We start from the raw sequence: 25,942 nt of genomic DNA on the forward strand, positions 1-25,942 counted from the left end.
TAGATACTCGGATTACACCCGACTGCGCTCGGATAGCACATTATCCAAGCACGTTCGCTCATCACTAATAGCGTCCCACATCCCCGGTAACAGCAGACACTGGCACCTATGAATAGCGTTGCGAGCAACGGCGTCCTGTGTGCTATCCGTTGGGCTGCACGCTGACTGAAAATCTAGCCTAAAGCAGTATTCTAATCATTCTAGTGTTTTTATGCCGGGCACACTTAGGCCTCGTTTAAGCTACGTTCACATTTGCGTTGTGCGCCGCATGCGTCATGTGCCCCTATATTTAACATGGGGGGCGCATGGAAATGCGTTGCATTGCGTTTTGGGACGCATGCGTCCTTTTTGGCGCAAGCAGCATGGCGGAGAGGTCGAAGCATGATACATTTTTTTGCGTTATAAAATAGAACGCATGCGTCGCAAAACGCAGCGTTGTGCATGCGTTGTGCGTTGCGTCACCGACGCTGCGGCGCACAATGCAAATGTGAACGTAGCTTTAGATGTCCTTTATTCATGTACATGTTAAATGTATTTTTCACATAGAGAATACGTTCCCAATATAGTTCACATGGCGTAAAAATCAGCTCACTGACGCCACCTTAGTTGCATCATAGTGCTGACTTTTTTCACTGACTGATAAAAGAAGTTTGAGAAACCTCCATCAATTTCTTGTTTCAAAAGAAAAACCGATGAAAGTCTGGTTGTGAAAACTGACACACTGTGTAAACACTGATGAAAATCTGATCCAAAATGTGTGAATGGCCCAGTCACAGTCTAGACCTAAATCCCATTGAGAATCTGTGGCAAGACTTGAAAATTGGTGTTCACAGACGCCTCCATCCAATCTCACTGAGCTAGAGCTGGTTTGCAAAGAAGAATGTACAGATGCACGAAGCTGGTAAAGTCATACCCCGAAAGACTTACATACCGTGTATCATTTCCTTTACACTTCACAATACTTGATACTTTGTGTTGGGATATCACATAAAATCCCAATAAAAAACATTTAAGTTTGTGGGGTGTAATGTGATTTTTTTTTAAAGTTTACGGGGTAGGAATACTTTTTCACGGCACTATATGTTTTGCTCTGAATTCTTGTGGAATTTAAGAGAAAGCAGTCTGAAGATCTGGTCAGAGACGCTGCCGGAGGTATGATGTCATCATGCATCCCTCTAATCGATTGACAGGTCACTCCCATGTGTGTACATAGGGAGAGACCTGTCGATCATGGGCGGACATACCGCCGGTTCAACCGGTGCGGCTGCACCGGGGCCCAGAGGCTCTGGGGGGCCCTGCAGGGCGGCTAATATAGAGGGCAATCTGGCCAGTCTATCCGGCCCTGAGGCTCCGGGGGCCCCCTGGCCAGATTGCCCTCATGTGCGGCAGGCAGGGAGCAATCCCTGCAGCTCCGCTGCCTGCAAGAGAAAATGGCAACGGATCTGCAGGGAATGAATCCATCCTGCTTCCTTTCTCACACAGACAGCAGCGGCTGAATGACATCATCATTCCGCGCTGCGGCTGTGCGAGACAGCAAGCTGCCGGCGTGCGGCTTCAGGATAGGATCCGTGCGCAGAGGTGAGACATCTCCTGTCTTCTTCACAGCTGCTCCTCCTGTCTGGTGCTTGTTGTTAGATCACCCCCTTCTCCCTGCACACACTTCCAGCCTGTGCAGAACGGCGTCTGCACACTCATGCCTGGAAGGAAGCTGCAGCTGTGTGCAGGACCTCAATCACCCCCTGAACAGGAGGTAAAGAACGGTCTGAATATGACGGATTGTTTGCAGAGTAAAGAGGGGAGGCAGGGGCTGCAGTCAGAGACTAGAAGCAGTGATTTACTGACTGTGACCCCCGGAGCTTTGTGTTCTCTGGTCAGTGCAGGATTTTCATACACACACAGCAGGGACCAGAGAGCTCAGAACTCGGGAACACAGTCACTAAATCACTGGGTCTATTCTCTGACGGGACTCCAGTCATCACTGCAGTATCAGATCCAGGCTGGGACTGACCCCTGAGCCCATCCCCCAGTGAAGACTTTTTCACATATACTGCATCTGTTGCAATAAACACACAGGTACAATACATAGACACATATAAGGGTATATTTCCACTGTCAGTAAACTCTGCGGATTGGACGCTGTGTACATCCGCAGCATCCAATCCACAGCAGCCGGATGTTACAGCATAGTGCATGGGATTTCAAGGAATCCAATGTCCACTATGTATGCAGCGGCCCCCGCAGCTTTCCTGCGGAGACGGACATGCGGCGCATCTTTCTAGACTGTAGCATGTCTATTTATCTTGCGGAGACGCTCAGTCTCCGCAAGATAAATATCACTGTCCAATGTATAGGATGCGGTGATTCCGCATGGTTCAATGAACACATGCAGAATCATCACTCGTACAAAAGCCGGCAGCGCTTTGGACCGAGCGGACATGTGCTGCATCCAAAGCGCTGCCGATTCCTGACCGTGGAACCATACCCTTATACATTAATGTATAGTATGTCACATGTGCAGTATACACAGGTGTTTATTATACATGGGCATATTCTACAGTATATGTATGCATTTTATATAGGTATGTACTATGAGTGTACTTCATATATATAGTTATACACTGATGCATTGATATACTGTAGGCAGCTACATCATTTTTGCCTACTACTAGTTTTGAAAAATCTCCCCAGACTGTATAAGCCCTTAACGAAATATGACATACTGCATACATCATATGTTGCCTTCCTGCCTTCATGCAGGCTCGCAAGCTGATCCCGCATATTTCCTGACAAATGATGGCAGTGATATTCAGCCATCATCTGTCACTAACAGCCACTGTTCACCTATTAAACACCGCTGTGGATCTGTGACAGCAGCATTTACAGCATGTCAGCAGGGGAGAGTGTTGATCAATGCATCCATTGGGACTCTTGTGACATGACGGTGGGGAGCTGATGGGTTGCCATGATGGCCAGAGGCCTGTTGACAGCCTATGCCTGTCATGACAAATTTCTGTGAAAACCAGCCTGCAGCTGAGGACGTGGTGCAGAAGTGGAGTTTTTCCAAGAGTGGGCAATGAGACTGTGGAAGGTTCGAGACACCATCACCTGTTTCTCAACGCAGTGATCCAGAACACTGCCCCCATCCCTAATGGGAAATATGCAAATGCATGTAGAAAAGCTGCGGAGACACCATCACGTGTTTCTCAACGCAAGCAATGAATAGCCAGGTCTTTCACCGGGAAGGAACAACCACGGGAAGGGCAGCATCCAATAAAGGAAAACCACCTATGCCAAAACATGTTATCCATTCACAGACAGCTGTTTCGGGGTATTTGCCCCTCATCAGTGTGGAGTAGGAAACTGGCTATTAGGAGCAGTGCCTAGTGAAAAGGCTATGAACATAAGGATGAATGACCTCGGGGAGATCAAAACATCCAACACCGCGGAGACACCATCACGTTTTTCTCAAAGCAGTGATCCAGAACACTGCCCCCATCCCTAAAGAGAAATATGCAAATGCATGTAGAAAAGCCGCGGAGACACCATCACATGTTTCTCAATGCAAGCAATGAATAGCCAGGTGTTTCACCGGGAAGGAACAACCACGGGAAGGGCAGCATCTGGATCACTCCGTTGAGAAACACGTGATGGTGTCTCCGCGGTGTTGGATGTTTTGATCTCCTCGAGGTCATTCACCCTTATGTTCTTTTATTACATAGTCCCCTCTCTTGTTAGATATAAAATGACTACTGATGGAGGAGCCGGTGACCAGACTACCAGTCCATCAGCTCCTCCTTTAGAAAAGAAGCTTTCTTATGCTCCATCAGCCATCATTGCATTTTACAGCTAACAAGACAGGACGGTATGTAATAAAAACACAGGGCTCTATAAAATCCAATATGTAAGCGACGGTGCAGTACATAATAGGAGAGGGCACTGTATAATAAGGGACGGCAATATACATAATAAAGGATACTATTTTATATATACATGTGTGTGGCTATATATATATATATATATATATATATATATATATATATATATAAATATATACAGTATATATTATATTATGTAGCTTTGTCGCCTTTAAAGGAGGGGGGCCCAGACACATTTTCTGCACAGGGGCCCCAAGCTGTTTGTGTCCGCCCCTGCTGTCGATCACCTGGAATGGAGCCGGGAGTAGCCAGCCAGGGACAACTCTTCAAGACTATGTTCTTTGGGATTTCAGAGAAAAAAAAACCTGGCTACCTTCATGGAGACAGGCTCTGATTTACGCTTGACATGCGGATTGTAGCCCTTATGTGATCCATTTCTTGCTCGCTTATTAAATTATAAAGTGTAAGTCTCAACTGAAATATGGATCAAAGCAGTGCATGGTGCAATATTTTTCACGCTGACTTGCATTGGTTTACTACATTGACTTGCATTGGTCTTTGTGTTCTCACCATACTGTTTGCATAGGAAAAGCAAAAAGACATTTAATTTAATCCACTCATCTGAACAAGCCCTTAAGGTACCTTCACACTAAACAACTTTCTAACGAGAACGACAACGATCCGTGACGTTGCAGCGTCCTGGATAGCGATCTCGTTGTGTTTGACACGCTGCAGCGATCTGGATCCCGCTGTGATATCGCTGGTCGGAGCTAGAAGTCCAGAACTTTATTTGGTCGTCAGATCGGCGTGTATCGTCGTGTTTGACAGCAAAAGCAACGATGCCAGCGATGTTTCTTCATGGAGCGAACTGGAGCGAACAACCAGCGAGAACGATAAGTACGTCACTGGATCGCTCCTGTATCGTTCTGCTGTTGCCGGTGTCTGACGTCTCCTAGCGACCTAAACAGCGACGCTGCAGCGATCGGCTCGTTGTCTATATCGCTGCAGCGTCGCTTAATGTGACGGTACCTTTACACTGTACTGTGTTCATGGGCAGACCACCAAGGGTGCTACAGGGTCCTGTGAACTAGGATCCATTCAGACTATCACAGAAATAAGCATACACTCATCTGAATAAATAGCGACCTGGCCCGTGTGGGATGAGGGCCTGCCAACACAAGTGCCTACTTCAGCTGGATGTGCGTCCAAGGACCCAAATTCAGCAGAAGTGTATTCCAGTGCAGGGACTGTCCATCTCTCTGTTCTGCCAAAAGGAGGACGGGAGCTGATGTCAGCGTGCCAGTCACAAGCAGCGCATGGCAGTGACGTCATGCATTGCGTATATTTAAACACTGCCGGCTATAGAGATTATGCCCACACGTCATGGAAGTAGAGGAAGGTAAGAAGAATTTTTTTTTTATGCTTTGGAAAACAGAATGGACATTGTATCAGGAAAGAGCCCAGGATGGGGGTTATTATACCAGAATAAGGGCCAGGTTGAGGGTCATTATACCAGGAAGGAGTACAGGATGGCAGACGTTATTATAGGATCGGAGATATTATACCGGGAAAGGGACCATGATGGGGGACATTGTTACAGTAAGGGGCCCAGGACGAGGAACATTATATCAGGAAGGCGCCCAGGATTGGTGATATTGTTACTGGAAGGTGATCAGGATGGAGGACATTTTACCAGGAAGGGGGACATTATACAAGGAAGTGGCCCAGGATGGAGGACATTATTATACAAAGAGACCAGGACTGAGGACATGATTACAGAAAGAGGCCAGGGCGGGGGACATTATTACAGAAAGGGACTTAGGATGAGGGACATTATTACATGAAGTGGACCGGATGGGACATTATTACAAAAGGGGGCAGATTGGGGGACATTTAAACAGACAGAAGCAAAAAACATACTATGTACACAAGGATCACCAAAAAATAATAATAATGCATATATAATAAAGATCAAGCTTTTATTAACACAAACTAACATACAAGTAAGGCTGCCGTCACACTATCAGTATTTGGTCAGTATTTTACATCAGTATGTGTAAGCCAAAACCAGGAGTGGAACAAATAGAGGAAAAGTATAACAGAACCATATGCACCACTTCTGCATTTATCACCCACTCCTGGTTTTGGCTTACAAATACTGATGTCAAATACTGACCAAATACTGCTAGTGTGACCGTGGCCTTAAAGTGGCAGAACGGGGGGATATATACCAGGATAATGGACATAAACCCGGATGGGGGATATATATACCAGGATAGGGCCAAAGATAAGAGACATATATACCAGGATGTGGGATTTATATATCTATATATATTGGGATGGAGCCCAAGATAAGAGACATATACCAGGATGGGGGATATATAGACCAGGATGGGGCCCAGGTAATTGGACATATATACCAGGATGAAGGATATGTATATATATGGATGGAGCCCTGGTCCAAAACTTGCACTGGGCCCATCAGACTCTAGTTACATCACTGTTATTATACAGTTGTGGCCAAAAGTATTGACACCCCTGCAATTCTGTCAGATAGTACTCAGTTTCTTCCTGAAAATGACCCAAAACACACTTCAAAAAGCACTAGAAAATGGTTTGAGAGAAAGCACTGGAGACTAGGGTTGAGCGACTTTTGCTTTTTTAGGATCGAGTCGGGTTTCGTGAAACCCGACTGTCTCGAAAGTCGGATCGTGTGAAATCGTCCGATTAATGTGAAAAGTCGGGGGGCCGACCAAAACACGAAACCCAATGCAAGTCAATGGGGATTTTTTTTATCATCCTCCTCCTCCTTCTTTTACCCCCTGTGACGCCACACAAAGCAAGCCGGAACCTATGTCATCACGCTGCCCACACTCCTTCATTGGCTGAAAAAATGGCGGGGAAAGTGTCATATGAAACGCGACTTTGGCGCGAAGATCGCCGACCGCATGGCCGATCCCACAGTTGGATCGGGTCGGATTTCATGAAACCCGACTTTGCTGAAAGTCGGCGACTTTTGAAAATGTCCGATCTGTTTCACTCAACCCTACTGGAGACTTCTAAGGTGGCCAGCAATGAGTCCAGACCTGAATCCCATAGAACACCTGTGGAGAGATCTAAAAATGGCAGTTTGGAGAAGGCACCCTTCAAATATCAGGGACCTGGAGCAGTTTGCCAAAGAAGAATGGTCTAAAATTCCAGCAGAGCATTGTAAGAAACTAAATGATGGTTACCGGAAGCGGTTGGTCGCAGTTATTTTGGCTAAAGGTTGTGCAACCAAGTGTTAGGCTGAGGGTGCCAATACTTTTGTCTGGCCCATTTTTGGAGTTTTGGGTGAAATGATCAATGTTTTGCTTTATTCTCTTTTGTGTTTTTTCATTTAAGATAAATTAAATGAAGATAATAATACCAAAGAATTTGTTTTTGCAATCATTTTCAGGTAGAAACTGAGTATTATCTGACAGAATTGCAGGGGTGTCAATACTTTTGGCCACAACTGTAGCTATATACAGGTACTAATTAAAGGGAGTCTGTCATCTCCAAAATGCTTTTTTCTATGGCCTATACAGTGTTGTATGGGACTAAACCCCTATAATAACCATAGTAGCACTGCACCTGTTAAGAGTACAGTGCCTACAATGTTTACTGTGACACATAAGGAAATTAGTGAGGAAGCAGCACTAATCTGTGTGGCCACCTGCTGTTTATAACTGGAACTACTGGAACTAGAGTCAGTTTTAGAAAAGACAAGTCAGGCAAATTTGAACAGAGCATAATATAAAAGTCTTCTAGTTAGGTAATGCAGAAGTCATTCCTGCCCTTTGCCTCATGTGAATGTAACACCCAATGCTGCCAACTTATACATGTTTCTGGATAAAAGACATCTCCTTTCCAAAAATGAAATCCCATGAAGTACAGTATAGTATATGTAAAAGTATTGTGGTTGGCAAATTTGTGCAGGATGTAACAATCTAGGAAACGTCCTGTTCAGGAGTGGACATATTGCCTGTACCGCAGGTTTGGGTTCACAGGGGCCCAGAGGGGAAGGGGGCCCAGCGTTGGAAAATTCAATATTATGTCTCCTATCTTTAAAAAGAGACATAATCACTGGGACAGCAGGTGGCAGCATTACAAAGCCATTCCACGATCCTTTGCTGCCGCTGTTCTCACAGACTATCTTGCATGCAGTCAACGGGAGTTACAGTAATACCGAGCAATCTGCTTCTAATACTGCTGTAATATATTCCTTATTCCAATGAAGAGTGCACCCTTGCAGGAGTTGTGCTGTAATGCTTGTCTCCTCTTCACCATCTTCATAACCAGAGCAGGGGCAACCCCTGGGGCAAAATGCTCTTACCGAATAGGTGAGGTCCTGTGCAGCCGGCAGATGTCCAAAGGTATAAATTTGTGATATGTGATGGACTCCAAGTTCTAAACAAAATTAATCCGACAGACGCATAAAAAATAAATATACAGTTGTGCTCAAAAGTTTACATACCCCGGCAGAATTTTTACTTTCTTGGCCTTTTTTCAGAGAATATAAATGATAACACCAAAACTTTTCTCCACCCATGGTTAGTGGTTGGGTGAAGCCATTTATTGTCAAACTACTGTGTTTTCTCTTTTTAAATCATAATGACAACCCAAAACATCCAAATGACCCTGATCAAAAGTTCACATACCCTATTTCTTAATACCGTGTATTGCCCCCCTCTAACCCCTATAACAGCAATGACAGCTTGAAGTCTTTTGTGGTAGTTGTGGATGAGGTTCTTTATTTTCTCAGATGGTAAAGCAGCCCACTCTTCTTGGCAAAAAGCCTCCAGTTCCTGTAAATTTCTGGGCTATCTAGCATGAACTGCGCACTTGAGATCTCTCCAGAGTGGCTCAATGATATTGATGTCAGGAGATTGAGATGGCCAGTCCAGAATCTTCACTTTGTTCTGCTGTAGCTAATGACAGGTTGACTTGGCCTTGTGTTTTGGATCTTTGTCATGTTGGAACATCCAAGTACATCCCATGCGCAGCTTCCGAACTGATGAGTACAAATTTGCCTCCAGTATTTGCTGATAACGTGCTGCATTTATCTTTCCTTCAACTTTGACCAAGTTTCTTGTGTCTTTGTAGCTCACACATCCCCAAAACATCAGCGATCCACCTCCATGCTTTACAGTAGGAATGGTGTTCCTTTCATCATAGGCCTTGTTGACCTCTCTCCAAATGTAACGTTTATGGTTGTGGCCAAAAAGTTCAATTTTGATCTCATCACTCCAAATTACCTTGTTCCAGAAGTTTTGAGGCTTGTCTCTGTGCAAGATACTTTGTGGCATTTGTGCAGTAATGGCTTTCTTCTGGCGACTTGACCATGCAGTCCATTTTTCTTCAAGTGCCTCCTTATTGTGCATCTTGAAACCGTTACACCTCTAGTTTTCAGACAGTCCAGTATTTCAGCTGATGTTATTTGAGGGTTTTTCTTTGCATCCCGAACAATTTTCCTGGCAGTTTTGGATGACATTTGTGTTGGTCTACCTGACTGTGGTTTTGTTTTTACAGAGCCCCTGATTTTCCATTTGTTAATCACAGTTTGAACGCTGCTGACTGGCATTATCGATTCCTTGGATATCTTTTTGTATCCCTTTCCTGTTTTATCCAGTTCAACTACCTTTTCTTTTGCTTTCCCCATGACTCACAATTCAGAAACGTCAGTGGCTGGATGAAAGATGCAAGAGTCTGTCTGAATCCCAGAAACTCACTCAGCTTTTATGCACACACACTGATTACAAGCAAACAGGTCACAGGTGAGGATGTTACCTTTCGTAGCAATTCAAACCCATTTGTGTCAACTTCTGTGCATGTTATCAGGCCAAAATCACCAGGGTATGTAGTCTTTTGATCAGGGTCATTTGGATGTTTTGGGTTGTCATTATGATTTAAAATGAAAAAACACAGTAGTTTGATAATAAATGGCTTCACCCAACCACTAATCATGATTGGAGAAAAATATTTGGTGTTATCATTCCAGGCCAAGAAAGCAAAAATTCTGCTGGGGTATGTAAACTTTTGAGCACAACTGTACAAAGCATAACCAATTAGGTGTCAAATGGTCACAACTTTATTTAAATTCACATTACACCAAAAATAGCAAAAACCCCGACTCACAGAGAGTCACCCTCCAACCCTCAGGAGAGGAAAACCCCTTTTGGAGGAAACCTCTAGGGAACCATGGCTGGAGGATTGCCCTTCCCTGGTGCCGATATATAACAGATGTAACAGCAGAGGTTTAGAATTTGTACATTTTACCAGATTTTATGAGAATAACATAACAAATATTGACTATGAATGTGATAAACCGGATGTGGGAGAGATCTGGCTTCGATATTGGTCACCCCATTGATTGCTATAATGAATTTGGTTGATCTATGAAGAAGGTACACACAGCACTCAAGGTCCTCGTTGGTGGTGCACAAGTCAGGTTTCCAGCCCGTCAATTAGTAATCACAAAAAACTTGGCACTCATGGTTTTGCAGAAAACGATGAACATTTATTTTATTGTGCATCCAGTTCAAAGATTTTAAACGTTTTCGATCTATTCACAAGACCTTCATCAGAATATCTTTAACAAAACTGGAATAATGAGCATGATGTATGGGCCTGAAGGCCTGCGTATCAGTACGACCCGGGAGAATTAAACCTGTAGGATCCTGAAGTGCACAAAAGCTAAAAGGCGCATAGGAAGAGCGATGAATCGCAGTGTGAAATGGCGCGTAAGCTTCCAGGTTCGAGGTGCAGAGATGCCGAATGTCCCGGGGAACGAGCCTGATACGCAGGCCTTCAGGCCCATATATCGTGTTCATTATTCCAGTTTTGCTAAAGATTATTCTGATGAAGGTCTTGTGAATATACCGAAAACGTTGAACATCTTTGAACTGGATGCACAATAAAAGAAATGTTCAACTTTTTCTGCAAAACCATGAGTGCCAAGTTTTTTGTGATTACGAATTTGGTTGATCTGATTTCCCAGGTGGATGAGCCATCTTTCCCTTGCACATCCAGGTCCGCCTCTTAAGAAGTTGGACACTTGGTTACAGGGGTTGTTCATTATGGATAACCCCTAATAGGATAAATCCCTCCTTCCTCCCCCCATATAATGGATTTATTAAAGTCATAGGTCCGTACATGAACTGCCAAAGGAGAGTTGTTCTTTGTAGGGGGTCTCTCCGCTCTCCGTAACAGATCGGGATCCTGTGCTGAGGACCCCTATTTATTAACTTCATATACTGTGAGGGTGTCTGAAGCCGACATCTTTCCCTGCTAGAACCTCCAAATGACATCAAGGTCGGCACATTACGTGGATTGGTCAAGCTCAATGTCCTCAGTCACACTAGTAATAGCACTGATCATGGCAGCGCGCCCTTGTTTTATGGAAACGTCTTTATAACAAATGTTTATGAGTGACTTTATAATAGTTGTCGTGGTTACTACATGGGCTTATTACTCATGCAACGTCAAAGTATTAACCTTTTCATCAGTGGGAATTTGCTTCAAAATACAGGCAAATAAACTGGACTTCTTACCAAGCCTTATTGTTATGGTATCTCTTAGACACATTAAGAAATATAAATGACATATAAAGGCTTTTTCAGTTGTGAATGATATGCAATTCTGGGGTCCAAAGACTAAGTTTCTAACATACACATACCGTATATACTCGTGTATAAGCCGAGTTTTTTAACACTTTTTTTGTGCTGAAAACGCCCTCCTCGGCTTATACACGAGTCAGTGTCCTAGAAGTCGGCGGCGGAGGAGCAGCGGGTCACAGGGGGCAGGAACCTGCTGCTGCAGCTAAAGCCTGTGCCCACTGCTAAAGAGAAATGAATATTCACTGCACTGGCAGTGAATATTCATTTGTCTTATAGCGCGCACAGTGTCAGCCAAAGCAGCCGGCTTCCTGCAGCGGATGGCCTATCATGGGTGCCCGCTCATTAAGGGAATGAATATGTACCTCTCTCCACATCCATAGGAGTGGAGAGTGGTGAATATTCATTCCCTTAATGAGCGGGGACACATGATTGCTCGGTCGCAGCAGCTGCTGGCACCGGAACAAGATGCTGCGAGGGCGTGCAAGGAAGGTAAGTAGGATTTTTTTAATGCTTTTCTCATGGGGGCCATGCATACAAGGATAGGGATAAGGAGCCATGCATACTGGGACAGGGATGAGGAGCCATATATACCAGGTCAGGGATGAGGACCTATGCAGACAAGGACGGGGATAAGGAGCCATGCATACAAGGATGGATAAGGAACCATGCAGACAAGGATGGGGATAAGGAGCAATGCAGACATGGATGGGGATGAGGAGTCATGCATACAAGGATTGGAATAAGGAACTATTCCTACCAGGATAGGGATGAGGGGACAATGCATACCCGCTTATACTTGAGTCAATAATTTTTCAGTTTTTCGTGGCAAAATTAGGTGCCTTGTCTTATACTCGGGTCTGCTTATGCACGAGTATATATGGTAATAAAAAAATGAATGGTGGGACATCATACTGTATGGGTGCTTTTGGGGCCATCATACTGAATAGAGGTCTGTGGGAGAAATACTGAATGGGAGGCTGTCCGGTATATCATACTGAATGGGGGACTGTGGGAGATATACTTAATGGAAGGCTGCCAGGGACATCATACTGAATGGGGGACTTTAGCATACTGGTGGACATTACATTGTGCATAGCAGACTTTGGGGGACATCATACTTTACAAGGGCTGTGAGTGCCATCATACTGTATATAGAGGCTGTGGTGGACATCACTCTATATGGGGGTCTGTTGTCGATGTAATATTGTATGGGGGTGTTATACACATGTCCCACATGAGATTCTCTTGTGCTCCTTGTCAGGCTTTGCAAATATCCTGGTGCGTGCTTCTATGTAATGAACTCCCTAGATCTATTTAAGGTCCCCCAAGACTCATACTTATGATTTGGTATTGCTCTAAAACTTGCTGGTAACGGTTTTCTGTGCATAGTTCCTGACCATAGTCATCGTCTCCTGCTTGTCTGTGGTTTGCTTCCTGTCCCGGAGTTACTTGTCTGCGGTTTCCAGTATCATTGCTACCTATCAGTGGAGGACTTCACCTGCTTGTCTGTGGTTTTCAGTAACCCTGATACCTGTCAGTGGAGGACTTCACCTGCCTGTGTGCAGTTTCCAGTAAATTTGCTGTCAGCGGAGGACTGTTTGTTTTAGTGGTTTCAACTATCGCTACCTACCTGTCTGCGGTTTCCAGTAACTCTGGTATCTGTCCGAGGTCCTCAGGAACTCTGAGCAACCTGCCTGCGGTTTCTATGGCATCTTCCTGGTTGTTTACAGGTTCCAGTTACCTACCTGCCTGGGGTTTCCAGTATCAACTTGCCTGCAGCTTCCAGGACATCTTCCTGGCTGTCTACGGGTTCTAGTTACCTACCTACCTGCAGTTAGATGTCTTCCTGGCTGTATGCGGCTTCCATGATATTAGACTTTCTTGTTACTCTGGAGTTTTATCTGCTACCTGTATGCATCTCAATGATGCTTCCTGTTTTACCAACATTTTTTGGTAACTCTGAAACCTGCCTCAAGTCTTTAGAAACTATTTGCCGGGGATCTCCTGGATGTCTTGTGCCTGTCATCGGTTTCCAGTGTCCCGCCTGCTTCTAGATGTCTCCACCTACCAAGTGTTTCCAGCATTCTGCCTGCTTGCCTGTGGTCTACTGGATGTCTCCCACCTGTCAGTGGTTTCCAACATGCCGCCTGCTTATTTGTGATTTCAAGGACTTTACTTACACTTTTGGTTTGCACCTTTGTGTCAGCCTGAAGCTATTAGGACTTCTCCTGCGTAATCGCAATTCCCAGGACTTTAGTAAAATGTTTGCATTCTACTTGTCTGTGTTCTGCTTTCTCCTTATGGGTGCTGCACCGACACCCATGTGCATGCCCAAACCTTGGGCTTAGAGGATCCACCTCTCCGTGTAAGCCCTCTGTAAGTAAAAGTTGGACTTTGGTGAATATGCTGTATATGGGGGCTGTGGGGGACGTCATACTGCATATGGGTCTGTGGAGGATATCATAGTGTATATAGAAGGCTGTGGTGGACATTATACTGTGTATGGGGTGCTATGGTGGATATTATACTGTATATGGGGCTATGGTGGACCTCATGCTGTATATGTGGGGATGTGGTGGACACCATCCTGTGCAGGAAGCTGTGGTGACCATCATACTGTGTGAACAACCAGTGTGAGGAAATGGCACAGTTTTTCAAAGGGCAGCATGAGGGCATAGTGTGAAGATGGGGCACCATATGGATACAGAGAGGAGGCAGTATGACATGGGTAAACACAGTGAAAAGGGGGACAGTGTGGGAATATAGCGAGCATAAGGGCAAATATTGGAGAGGGGACAGACATGGTATAAGCCATGGTTCATAAGGGTAACGGGTGTGGCTGTTACAGCTTGTAAGGGCGGACAGTGTGGCAGTTATAGCTCATAAGCACAAATCATGTGGCTTTTGTAGCTCATAATGGTGGACAGTCTGGGAGTTGTACCTTATAAGAGTGGACTGTGTTGTGATTATAGCTCGTAAGGGCAGACAATTCTGGAGGCAATATTGCATAAAACGCTTATGTGGGGCACAGTATGCACAGATATTTTATGCAGAAACCAAGAAGAAAAAGAGACATACCAAAATATGGGGAACACCCTGAATATGATAATATATGAAAAAAGTTTATTTATTGCAATCCAGACAACACATACCACATGAATGATAGTAGCATAAAAACATGAGCATTAAAAACATCCATAGTAAAGACCACCTCAAAGGGAAAAAGAGTGAAAAGCCCCCAGACCAGGGGTCAGGTGCACACAATACCTCCATATAATTCAATAACCATATTACTATAGGACATGACAGAATGTGCTGAAATAACTGGCAAACAAGGAAAAAATACTGTACCTATAGGATAAATAGGAATCAATGCCCCAGTTCGCTAATTATTACCAAGAATATGAAATCACGATATGTATATATTTATTTGGGAAGTCCACTGGAATAAGTGGACCCTATATGACCAGCCAAACTAGATAGAACCATTTAGTGCCTATATACCAGTAAACCATAGGCTGGCTTGTCCAGCATTCAGTACACTCAGTGAGGGAGATATTTGACAGACAAGTATATAACACTTGTGTGTGGCCACTAGGTACATAACAAATATGAACAAGCCCCTCAATTCAAATAAATGAAACAATGCACCCAATGTAATAATTATGTCCAACAGGTATAGAAGACAGGTACATGTACCCACCGTGACCATTCATGAGAAAGGTTACTGCTGTCTGCATAGAACAATAGCCAAAAATGCAACTGCTATCTACAATGCAAATAGATGGGGGGAGGGTGGATACATGACCTGTAAGAGCATGACGGAGCAGTCCAAGATAGAAGGTATCACTGCCAACCTATATCGCCGAACTGCAAGTCCCATTACTTATGTCCATAGAAGAAGTGTGCACGACCCCAAAGAGGGTCCAGGGGGGAGAATTAAGAACCCGACGCGTATCGCCACCGCTGTGGCTTCATCAGGGGTAAGAAATGGTACGCGCCATTGGACTCAAACATTAGACTTTAAGTAGTTACCCGATAGTAGAAGATCCCGAACAGCTGTAGGAGGAAGCTCCGTATGTGACCGGAAATGACCTTGCACCGGATATAGGAGGAGGTGTATACCTCGCAGGTTAGGTGTACCAAGATGGTGGCTTAAAGAATATACAGCGAATGCGCATGGTACAATATAGAGGATCTCTATCCATATTAGTTAAGACCGCCTACCTGCATTAGAGCGATCTATATGAGAATATGGCTAAGATGTCACAACGCTGCTGCAGCTACATTCCCCACATTATATCAGTCATGGTTTACGTCGCACACCAGAAACTACCTGTTGTGAGTACCCAAATATATAAATAAATATAGAGCTGAGTGCCATATTATTAAGACTTGGTATAGATGTCATACTTGTACTGACAGCTTCAAGTAAAAATTCAGGTGTTCTCGTAAGAATACCTCTCTCCATAGGAGAGTTTAGGCACACATACGGATACTGCTGTGCGTCCTTAAATAATATAGAAAATACCAATATTACCAGGACAATAGTAAGCCTACTGTTGTGTCAGGCAAATAACCATGATACATATACCCCCAGTGCCACGTGTCTGGAGATAATATAAAGCAGGAGACTATATCATGTCTCCATTGGTGTGTGCTGCTCTATATAACATGAAGCTAAAGCCAGAGGTCATGGATACCTGAAAATTTATTGAGTAGTCAACAAGCCTGTTTTTAAAGAAGATAAAGGGACAAAAAACACCCAAGGGACAGGATACGCGGCTGAACAAAGTAAGTATATGTATTTTCTCATATCACAATACATCAGGATACTGTTGAGTCAATTGAGGCAGAGCCCCTTAGTTGGTCTAGACATGCTATGGTGAGTGTGCCTGTACCAGCGCCTCTACTGTATGGTACACACCTATAGCAATGATGCTCTCTGGTCAATGGAAACTTTACCTCATCATAAATAGATGGAGACCAAGAAAAAGTCTTACAGCTATCTAAGGGATTCCTAAAAGAGGTGCCACCCCCCTAGGTTCCCATAATGGGGGACGTAGAATCAACCCAATAAATGATATTTATACTCACAAATACTGAACTGAACAGCGGACATGACCACATATAAATATGTAGACATAGCCCACTGCACGGAAGTTTGGCTGGTCATATACACTCACTGGCCACTTTATTAGGTACACCATGCTAGTAACGGGTTGGACCCCCTTTTGCCTTCAGAACTGCCTCAATTCTTCGTGGCATAGATTCAACAAGGTGCTGGAAGCATTCCTCAGAGATTTTGGTCCATATTGACATGATGGCATCACACAGTTGCCGCAGATTTGTCGGCTGCACATCCCAAAGATGCTCCATACAAGGCAGGATGGATCCATGCTTTCATGTTGTTTACGCCAAATTCTGACCCTACCATCCGAATGTCGCAGCAGAAATCGAGACTCATCAGACCAAGCAACGTTTTTCCAATCTTCTACTGTCCAATTTCGATGAGCTTGTACAAATTGTAGCCTCAGTTTCCTGTTCTTAGCTGAAAGGAGTGGTACCCGGTGTGGTCTTCTGCTGCTGTAGCCCATCTGCCTCAAAGTTCGACGCACTGTGCGTTGAGAGATGCTCTTAGGCCTACCTTGGTTGTAACGGGTGGCGATTTGAGTCACTGTTGCCTTTCTATCAGCTCGAACCAGTCTGCCCATTCTCCTCTGACCTCTGGCATCAACAAGGCATTTCCGCCCACAGAACTGCCGCTCACTGGATTTTTTTTCTTTTTCGGACCATTCTCTGTAAACCCTAGAGATGGTTGTGCGTGAAAATCCCAGTAGATCAGCAGTTTCTGAAATACTCAGACCAGCCCTTCTGGCACCAACAACCATGCCACGTTCAAAGGCACTCAAATCACCTTTCTTCCCCATACTGATGCTCGGTTTGAACTGCAGGAGATTGTCTTGACCATGTCTACATGCCTAAATGCACTGAGTTGCCGCCATGTGATTGGCTGATTAGAAATTAAGTGTTAACAAGAAGTTGGACAGGTGTACCTAATAAAGTGGCCGGTGAGTGTATATTACTAGGCCCAAACAAAACATAGGATCATTAGATTGACCCCCCCAGTATATGTTTAGATGACCATATATTGATAACTGCCATGGTATATATACACATGCCATCATTACAGGGTATATTGTATACAGAATTATACCAAAAACATATAAAGACAATACTCAAAATTGAGATATGAATGAAATGACATCCACAGTCTATAGTTGTTTATAGTATCCTGTGAACAAAAATTCTTCGTTCAGGCCCTTGGGTGAGAGGCTTTGAAGTTCATATATCCACTTGGTTTCACATCGAAGAAGGAGGTTGTGGATATCCCCCCCCTAATGTTCATTTTAACGGATTCAAGACCCATTACTTTAAAGCTGGTAATTTTTCCCCGGTGTCCATCCAAAAAATGTGCGGCCACTGATGTCAATGTCTTATTCCTGTCTCGATCCCTCTGAGCCGTAGAGATGTTAGAAAGGTGTTGTTGCATCCTTCTCCTTATTTCCTGCGTCGTCTGTCCTACGTAGATTTTTGGACAGTCACAAAATATGGCGTAGACCAGATTGCGTGATCTACATGTGAAGAATTCCTTAGGTCGAATCTGAAAAGACAGAGTGGAAACTGAGAATCCATCTTGCGCAATCATGAACTGGCATATATTGCAGTTGCCATATATTGTTTTTTGTCCCTTTATCTTCTTTAAAAACAGGCTTGTTGACTACTCAATAAATTTTCAGGTATCCATGACCTCTGGCTTTAGCTTCATGTTATATAGAGCAGCACACACCAATGGAGACATGATATAGTCTCCTGCTCTATATTATCTCCAGACACGTGGCACTGGGGGTATATGTATCATGGTTATTTGCCTGACACAACAGTAGGCTTACTATTGTCCTGGTAATATTGGTATTTTCTATATTATTTAAGGACGCACAGCAGTATCCGTATGTGTGCCTAAACTCTCCTATGGAGAGAGGTATTCTTACGAGAACACCTGAATTTTTACTTGAAGCTGTCAGTACAAGTATGACATCTATACCAAGTCTTAATAATATGGCACTCAGCTCTATATTTATTTATATATTTGGGTACTCACAACAGGTAGTTTCTGGTGTGCGACGTAAACCATGACTGATATAATGTGGGGAATGTAGCTGCAGCAGCGTTGTGACATCTTAGCCATATTCTCATATAGATCGCTCTAATGCAGGTAGGCGGTCTTAACTAATATGGATAGAGATCCTCTATATTGTACCATGCGCATTCGCTGTATATTCTTTAAGCCACCATCTTGGTACACCTAACCTGCGAGGTATACACCTCCTCCTATATCCGGTGCAAGGTCATTTCCGGTCACATACGGAGCTTCCTCCTACAGCTGTTCGGGATCTTCTACTATCGGGTAACTACTTAAAGTCTAATGTTTGAGTCCAATGGCGCATACCATTTCTTACCCCTGATGAAGCCACAGCGGTGGCGACACGCGTCGGGTTCTTAATTCTCCCCCCTGGACCCTCTTTGGGGTCGTGCACACTTCTTCTATGGACATGAGTAATGGGACTTGCAGTTCGGCGATATAGGTTGGCAGTGATACCTTCTATCTTGGACTGCTCCGTCATGCTCTTACAGGTCATGTATCCACCCTCCCCCCATCTATTTGCATTGTAGATAGCAGTTGCATTTTTGGCTATTGTTCTATGCAGACAGCAGTAACCTTTCTCATGAATGGTCACGGTGGGTACATGTACCTGTCTTCTATACCTGTTGGACATAATTATTACATTGGGTGCATTGTTTCATTTATTTGAATTGAGGGGCTTGTTCATATTTGTTATGTACCTAGTGGCCACACACAAGTGTTATATACTTGTCTGTCAAATATCTCCCTCACTGAGTGTACTGAATGCTGGACAAGCCAGCCTATGGTTTACTGGTATATAGGCACTAAATGGTTCTATCTAGTTTGGCTGGTCATATAGGGTCCACTTATTCCAGTGGACTTCCCAAATAAATATATACATATCGTGATTTCATATTCTTGGTAATAATTAGCGAACTGGGGCATTGATTCCTATTTATCCTATAGGTACAGTATTTTTTCCTTGTTTGCCAGTTATTTCAGCACATTCTGTCATGTCCTATAGTAATATGGTTATTGAATTATATGGAGGTATTGTGTGCACCTGACCCCTGGTCTGGGGGCTTTTCACTCTTTTTCCCTTTGAGGTGGTCTTTACTATGGATGTTTTTAATGCTCATGTTTTTATGCTACTATCATTCATGTGGTATGTGTTGTCTGGATTGCAATAAATAAACTTTTTTCATATATTATCATATTCAGGGTGTTCCCCATATTTTGGTATGTCTCTTTTTCTTCTTGGTTTATTAAATTTGTTTGACATACCTTTGGGTAGATCCCCTGTACTATTTGACCATGATTATTGATGGTGCCCTCCCTCTATGTTTATAAAGATATTTTATGCAGAAGGCACTATAACGCTGGTCTCAGTCTACCACCCTGTCCGTGCCCTCCGCTCCGCTAATAACCTCAGGTTAGCATCCTCAATAATCAGAACCTCCCACTCCCGTCTCCAAGACTTTACACGTGCTGCGCCGATTCTTTGGAATGCACTACTTAGGTTAATATGATTAATCCCCACAGTTTTAAGCGTGCCCTAAAAACTCATTTGTTCAGATTGGCCTACCGCCTCAATGCATTAACCTAACTATCCCTGTCTGGCCTATCATAAAAAACAAACAAACCATAGTCAGGTTCCTCGCATCATGTTCTCATACACTTTATACAGTTAATAGCCCTCTGTGTCTGTACTGCTACATACTTAGGCAGTTAACTGGTTCATGCAGCTTTACATGAAGGTCCAAATAACGAAAGCAATTGTTACCATCCACCTCTCGTGTCTCCCCTTTTCCTCATAGTTTGTAAGCTTGCGAGCAGGGCCCTCACTCCTATTGGTATCTATTTTGAACTGTGATTTCTGTTATGCTGTAATGTCTATTGTCTGTACAAGTCCCCTCTATAATTTGTAAAGCGCTGCGGAATATGTTGGCGCTATATAAATAAAATTATTATTATTATATAACACTCTTATTTTTAAGGGCACTATGTCAGGATGTGCTGCAGAATGCTGGAGAGCGTTCTGCAGAGAATCCACAGAACACATCACCTCTAAGATGCATGGATGTGTTTATTTCTGATTCAGACTGCGTCTAATAGTATTGTGCTTTGTGTATGGTCTGTAGTTTAATGATGGCTGTTAACTAGAACTCTCAGGATCTCCTTACCATTGTTAAGCACATGCTGGGAGTTGTAATTTCATGTGATACAAATGTATATGGGGATGACATTACATTGCAATTGATTGCTGTACTAAGTTTTGCTTTTGTAGCCAAGTACTGATGGTGATTCTGGTGCTGGATTCATGTAGTGAATGAGGCGTGCAATGCCTCTTCAGATTGCATGCCTGGGTTACATCACAGTCAGATTGGCTAAACATCTTTACCCTTTAAGGCCTCTTTCACACTTCCGTCTTTCTTTTTCCGTCACAACCTGTCATTTTGTGAAAAAAAAGGATCCAGCAAATGTTTTTGCTGGATCCTTTTTTTTTCTCATAGACTTGTATTAGTGACAGATTGTGAAGGATGTCCTTCCATTTCACCCGTCGTGCCCTGGATCCGTCGTAAAATTGCTGTCCGTCGGCGGAGAGAACGTTCAGAGGAACATTTTTTCTGTACGTCGGAAAATCGCTCAGCGACGGATCCTATGCTGTCCGTCGTTGGCTATAATGGAAGCCTATGGACGCAGGATCCGTCGCTGACCGTCAAAAGCAGGAATCCAGTGATGGATGCCGTGTTTTAAAACTGAGCATGTGCGGAAGAATTTCCGGTCAGGGAAATTCTTTCTCCCTCTTTTTATACTATTGATGCTGCCTATGCAGCATCAATAGTAAAAAGATATGTTAAAAATAATTAAAAAAAATTTGATATTCTCTCCTTCCGGCGTCCCCTGCAGCCTTCCCGATGCTACCTGCAGCTCCCGTTCCCAGTAATGCCTTGCGAGACGATGACCTGTGATGACGTAGCGGTCTCGGGAGACCGCTACGTCATCAGGTCATTTCACAATGCATTACTAGGAACGGGAGCTGCCGGCAGCATCGCGAAGGCCATGGAAAGGCTGCTGTGGATGCTGGAAGGTAAGAATATCACGATTTTTTTTTTTCTTATTTTTAACCTGGGTTGTGTTGTGTATGCGTTTTCACAGAGGAAAAATGCGGCGGAGACGCATACACGCGTGCAGATAGCCTCAACGGATCCATCACAAACAAGGGACCTAGTGCATCCGTTTTTTACAATCTGCACAGGATCCGTCTTTTCAACATTTTGACGGATTGTGACTGATTGTAAAAAACGGAAGTGTGAAAGAGGCCTATCTCGCAATAAATTACTTGTTTTGGTCAAGAAAAGAACTTTAACCACTTAATGATGGAGCCAAATTTGGCCTTAAAGAGGATCGGTCAGTAGAATCAACTCTCGTAAGCCATCTATTTGTGCATGCAGGCTGTAGAATTGTGAATAAAATGACACCTTGATATCTGCAATCAGATGTCTTATTCCAGAAAAATCCACATTTTACTTGTATGTAAATGAGTTGCATGTGCTTATAAGTAACACAGTACAGAGGAGCTGAACTTGGTCCCATTACAAACATCTGCAATTGTAGCTCTCCTCTCATATTTGTAATCAGGCACAGCTCTGTAGCAGAGCAAACAGCACTAGCACATCTTCAGCTTCCATCTGAACGGCAGCCAGTGTGGGAGGATGGTGGTATTGCTGAGCTGACAGCACTATGAGAGAAGAGCTACAACTGTATAGCGACGGCGTCCCTGCATTCCTCAACTCCTCCCTCCCAGCAGGGGCGCCTTTTGCTCCGGCTTCTGTTCACCAGGGCCTGTGCACGCCTCAGGCAGCACGCTTAGGGGCACGCTCAGTCTCTTATCGAGACAGTGAGCGCACTCCTAGTGTGTCCTGAACCAATAGCTGGAAGGAAGATAAGCCACCTCCTCTTGTTGGGAGGTGCCTGATCAACAATTGTAGTCAATCTGCAAGCTAGTGATCAGGTCCCAGTACTAGTATCATTAAGCCTGCTTAAGTTCTGATTTCCTGTTCCTGTCTTGGCAGTACCTGAATCTTAAACCGCTCCAGCTGTACCAGAACTCTGTAACCGCTCAGGTGAAACATGAACCTGAATCCCACACTTCCGGCACCAGTTTGTCATGGCTTTAGAGAATAGAGGAGCCATTAGACCGCAGCGTCTGATTTCTCTCACTCAAGCACTGATTAGAAGCACTTGAACTTTATATTAAATGGTGCAGGTTTCTTTTAGCAATGCAGGGGTTAATCTGCTCAGTTGAGAGTGCCTGGAGGCTTTCCTGCAATTAAGCTCTCTCCCAGCTGTTCACTGTTAGCCACTCTCATCTCCTATATAATCTGGGCCCTGGCTAGCACTCATTGACAGAATTAGCTTATGCTGCATGTCTGGAGGTTGTTGTTTGAGAACGCGTTTAGTGGATTTGTGACTGTTGCTCGGGTTTGGGTGTGTGCTAATTCCCTTCCTACTAGTATTTTAGTTTTACCCCATCCTCCACTCTCTGCTGTATACCTTTTTTGTTTGTGTGAGTATATTTGTATAATTGGTATTTTCCTTTATTCCGGTTTGAATTACCTTGTTAGTCTGGTTGGTGCATTATGGTACACTACTACTCCCCTCTTCCTTGTGTGGGAGATGGGTACAGACTGAGGGCAGATTCAGGAGCTAAAGCAAGGTATATGGCCCCGGCGACTAAACCATCAAAAGTAATCTGGGGAACAGGGCGAGCTAGGGTGCCCCCAGCATTAGGGACAGAGAAGGAGCCCCTGGTACACCCATCAACAGAGCCATGACACGGTTCCAGTATCTATCCAGCCTGAATAGATGGCTACATCTATATCCTCTGTATTCAGTCCTGCGTTGGCCACGGTACCAGGATCTCTCCTGAAGTAGCATCTGGCATCCACCTGGGCCCAAGTCTAACCCCACCATAAGGGCCTCTAGTGAAAACTCAGGTAGCCGCTTAGTTGTGCCCCTTCAGGGTCTCTCCGATCTGTAGCTCAGTGGGTCCACGATCGACAAGTGTGACAAACTGCAGATGTTTGTCAAGCTTATCCCAAATTCGGCAATATTTAATTTGTGGTAAAAAAAAAAACAACAAACAGCTGTGTGAGTACATGAAAGAGCTTGGAAAGGAAGATGCACTATTTATTTTTGGAGTTAAAATTTTTCTCTAATAAATTGTGGGCGCAATGTCGCATTTGCAGAGTCCATGAGGTGCCAAAACAGCCATATCGTGCCGGTGGTGCTGACGGGCAACTGCACAGTGGACCAAGATGTAAAAGGGTTCACTGTCACCTCCAAAGCAGGTGGAATTGTGCACCTTCATGAGCTTCTGCAATGTAAAGGGCCCACATACTGGTCCTGCACAGGGGCCCTCTCCTGCCGGTGTCCTACCCTGGTCCAGTCAATTCTGGGGACTAAGGCATGAGGGGTCTTGTGCCCCCTTTATCACTTAAAAAAGGCCTGTTTCTATTTCTATTGTGATTTTCACGATGTACATTATGCTGCGGTGTTAATTTTATCAGATTTTCAAAATAACTGAAATCAGGACCCACACACATTAGATAGTTGTCATTTGACAATTGTTTGGTCAACAGCAACTGTATTTCTTCTGAATCCCACACACAGGAACGCTCACGTTAAGCTGCCTTGTGTTCTCTGAGAGAACCACCTCCTCTGGCTGCGCTCATCTCCAAGTAGTACAAAAGGATCTGACTATGAAGTTCAGCAGCTGGATCCATTTCTCACCTATCATGACAGTCTCCAAAAACAGCCTATTGGCCTATGCCGCAAGTATCAGCAGATTCTTAGTCTGACGTATATCAGGACTTTTAGCTGTGATACCACTCTGTGTATTATATTACCACTACAAACAGAGCAATGAAAACTCAGTATAATCCTAAAATAATTTTAATTAAAGCTCAATGTAAAGAAAAATAAATAAATACATTAAAACAGAGACGGCTATGCAAGAATGGGGAGCTTAGAGACTGGCTGATTAAAGTGCATAGCGAGAGTGAATTAACCATTCGTATAGAGCAGCAAAAAGGTGGCTGCAAGTAAGTACAAAACTGGAGTCCACCTTATGACTGAAAGGAATAAATCAGCTAAGAGCTAACACAGAATGACTGACTAAAGCAACAAGGAGCCGGCGGCAGTGCTTGTGCAGTAGCCTCTAGCACCCGACGGCGCCATGTTGATGGTGATTTTTTTTGTCTTTGACACACAAGATAATAGGCAGTAAGAGAAGGCGCACAGTCGCCGCCAATTTGGTGACGTGGCTTGCTTTTTTTTTTCAGATACAAACATTAGTATATTCATTATGTAAACTAGGGGGCAGGTCAGTGAGGGATCAGTGACCTGTCAGCAGTCTGCATTGTGAATATATAATCAGAACACCGCATGCATGAACCCCACCTTAGGGCACGAGAATCTCAATAACACAAAACTGAAAATAAAGATTAAGAAACAACAACAAGACGGATTTCATCACCCCAGATATAATTTTATTCAGTATAACGGCGCTGACCTGACACTGTCTGTAGGTTACTATGACATGTTCCCTTTAAGCAATTTGAAGATGACACATTTCCTTTGTAATTTAGGTAAAAAGTCATTTTTTTAATACACTGCTCAAAAAATAAAAGGGAACACATAAACAACAGAATATAACTCCAAGTAAATCAAACTTCTGTGAAATCAAACTGTCCACTTAGGAAGCAACACAGATTGACAATCAATTGCACATGCTGTTATGTAAATGGAATAGACAACAGATGAAATTATTGGCAGTTATGAAGACACACTCAATAAAGTAGTTCTGCAGGTGGAGACCACAGACCACATCTCAGTACCAATGCTTTCTGGCTGATGTTTTGGTAACTTTTGAATGTTGGTTGTGCTTTCACACTCATGGTAGCATGAGACAGACTCTACAACCCACACATATGGCTCAGGTAGTGCAGCTCATCCAGGATGGCACATCAATGCGAGCTGTGGCAAGATTTGCTATGTCTGTCAATGTAGTGGCCAGAGACGCTACCAGGAGACAGGCCAGTACACCAGGAGATGTGGAAGGGGCCCTAGGAGGGCATCAACCCAGCAGCAGGACAGCTACCTCAGCCTTTGTGCAAGGAGGAACAGGAGCACTGCCAGAGCCCTGCAAAATGACCTCCAGCAGGCCACAAATGTGC

The 25,942-nt window shown here is 44.0% G+C and overlaps 1 long non-coding RNA gene across 1 annotated transcript in view; it reads right to left on the bottom strand.

Moving 5' to 3' along the window:
* Window positions 1–17,599: 17,599 nt before the first annotated feature.
* The window catches only part of LOC143770008 (uncharacterized), a 31,576-nt gene continuing 23,233 nt past the window's right edge, over window positions 17,600–25,942 (bottom strand). The window contains exon 3 of the long non-coding RNA XR_013214519.1: window positions 17,600–18,179. This is a non-coding gene — a long non-coding RNA (uncharacterized LOC143770008). The remainder of the gene's footprint in view (window positions 18,180–25,942) is intronic.

This window comes from Ranitomeya variabilis, chromosome 4 (assembly GCF_051348905.1).
Source record: "Ranitomeya variabilis isolate aRanVar5 chromosome 4, aRanVar5.hap1, whole genome shotgun sequence".
In the NCBI taxonomy this organism is placed as follows: domain Eukaryota; kingdom Metazoa; phylum Chordata; class Amphibia; order Anura; family Dendrobatidae; genus Ranitomeya; species Ranitomeya variabilis.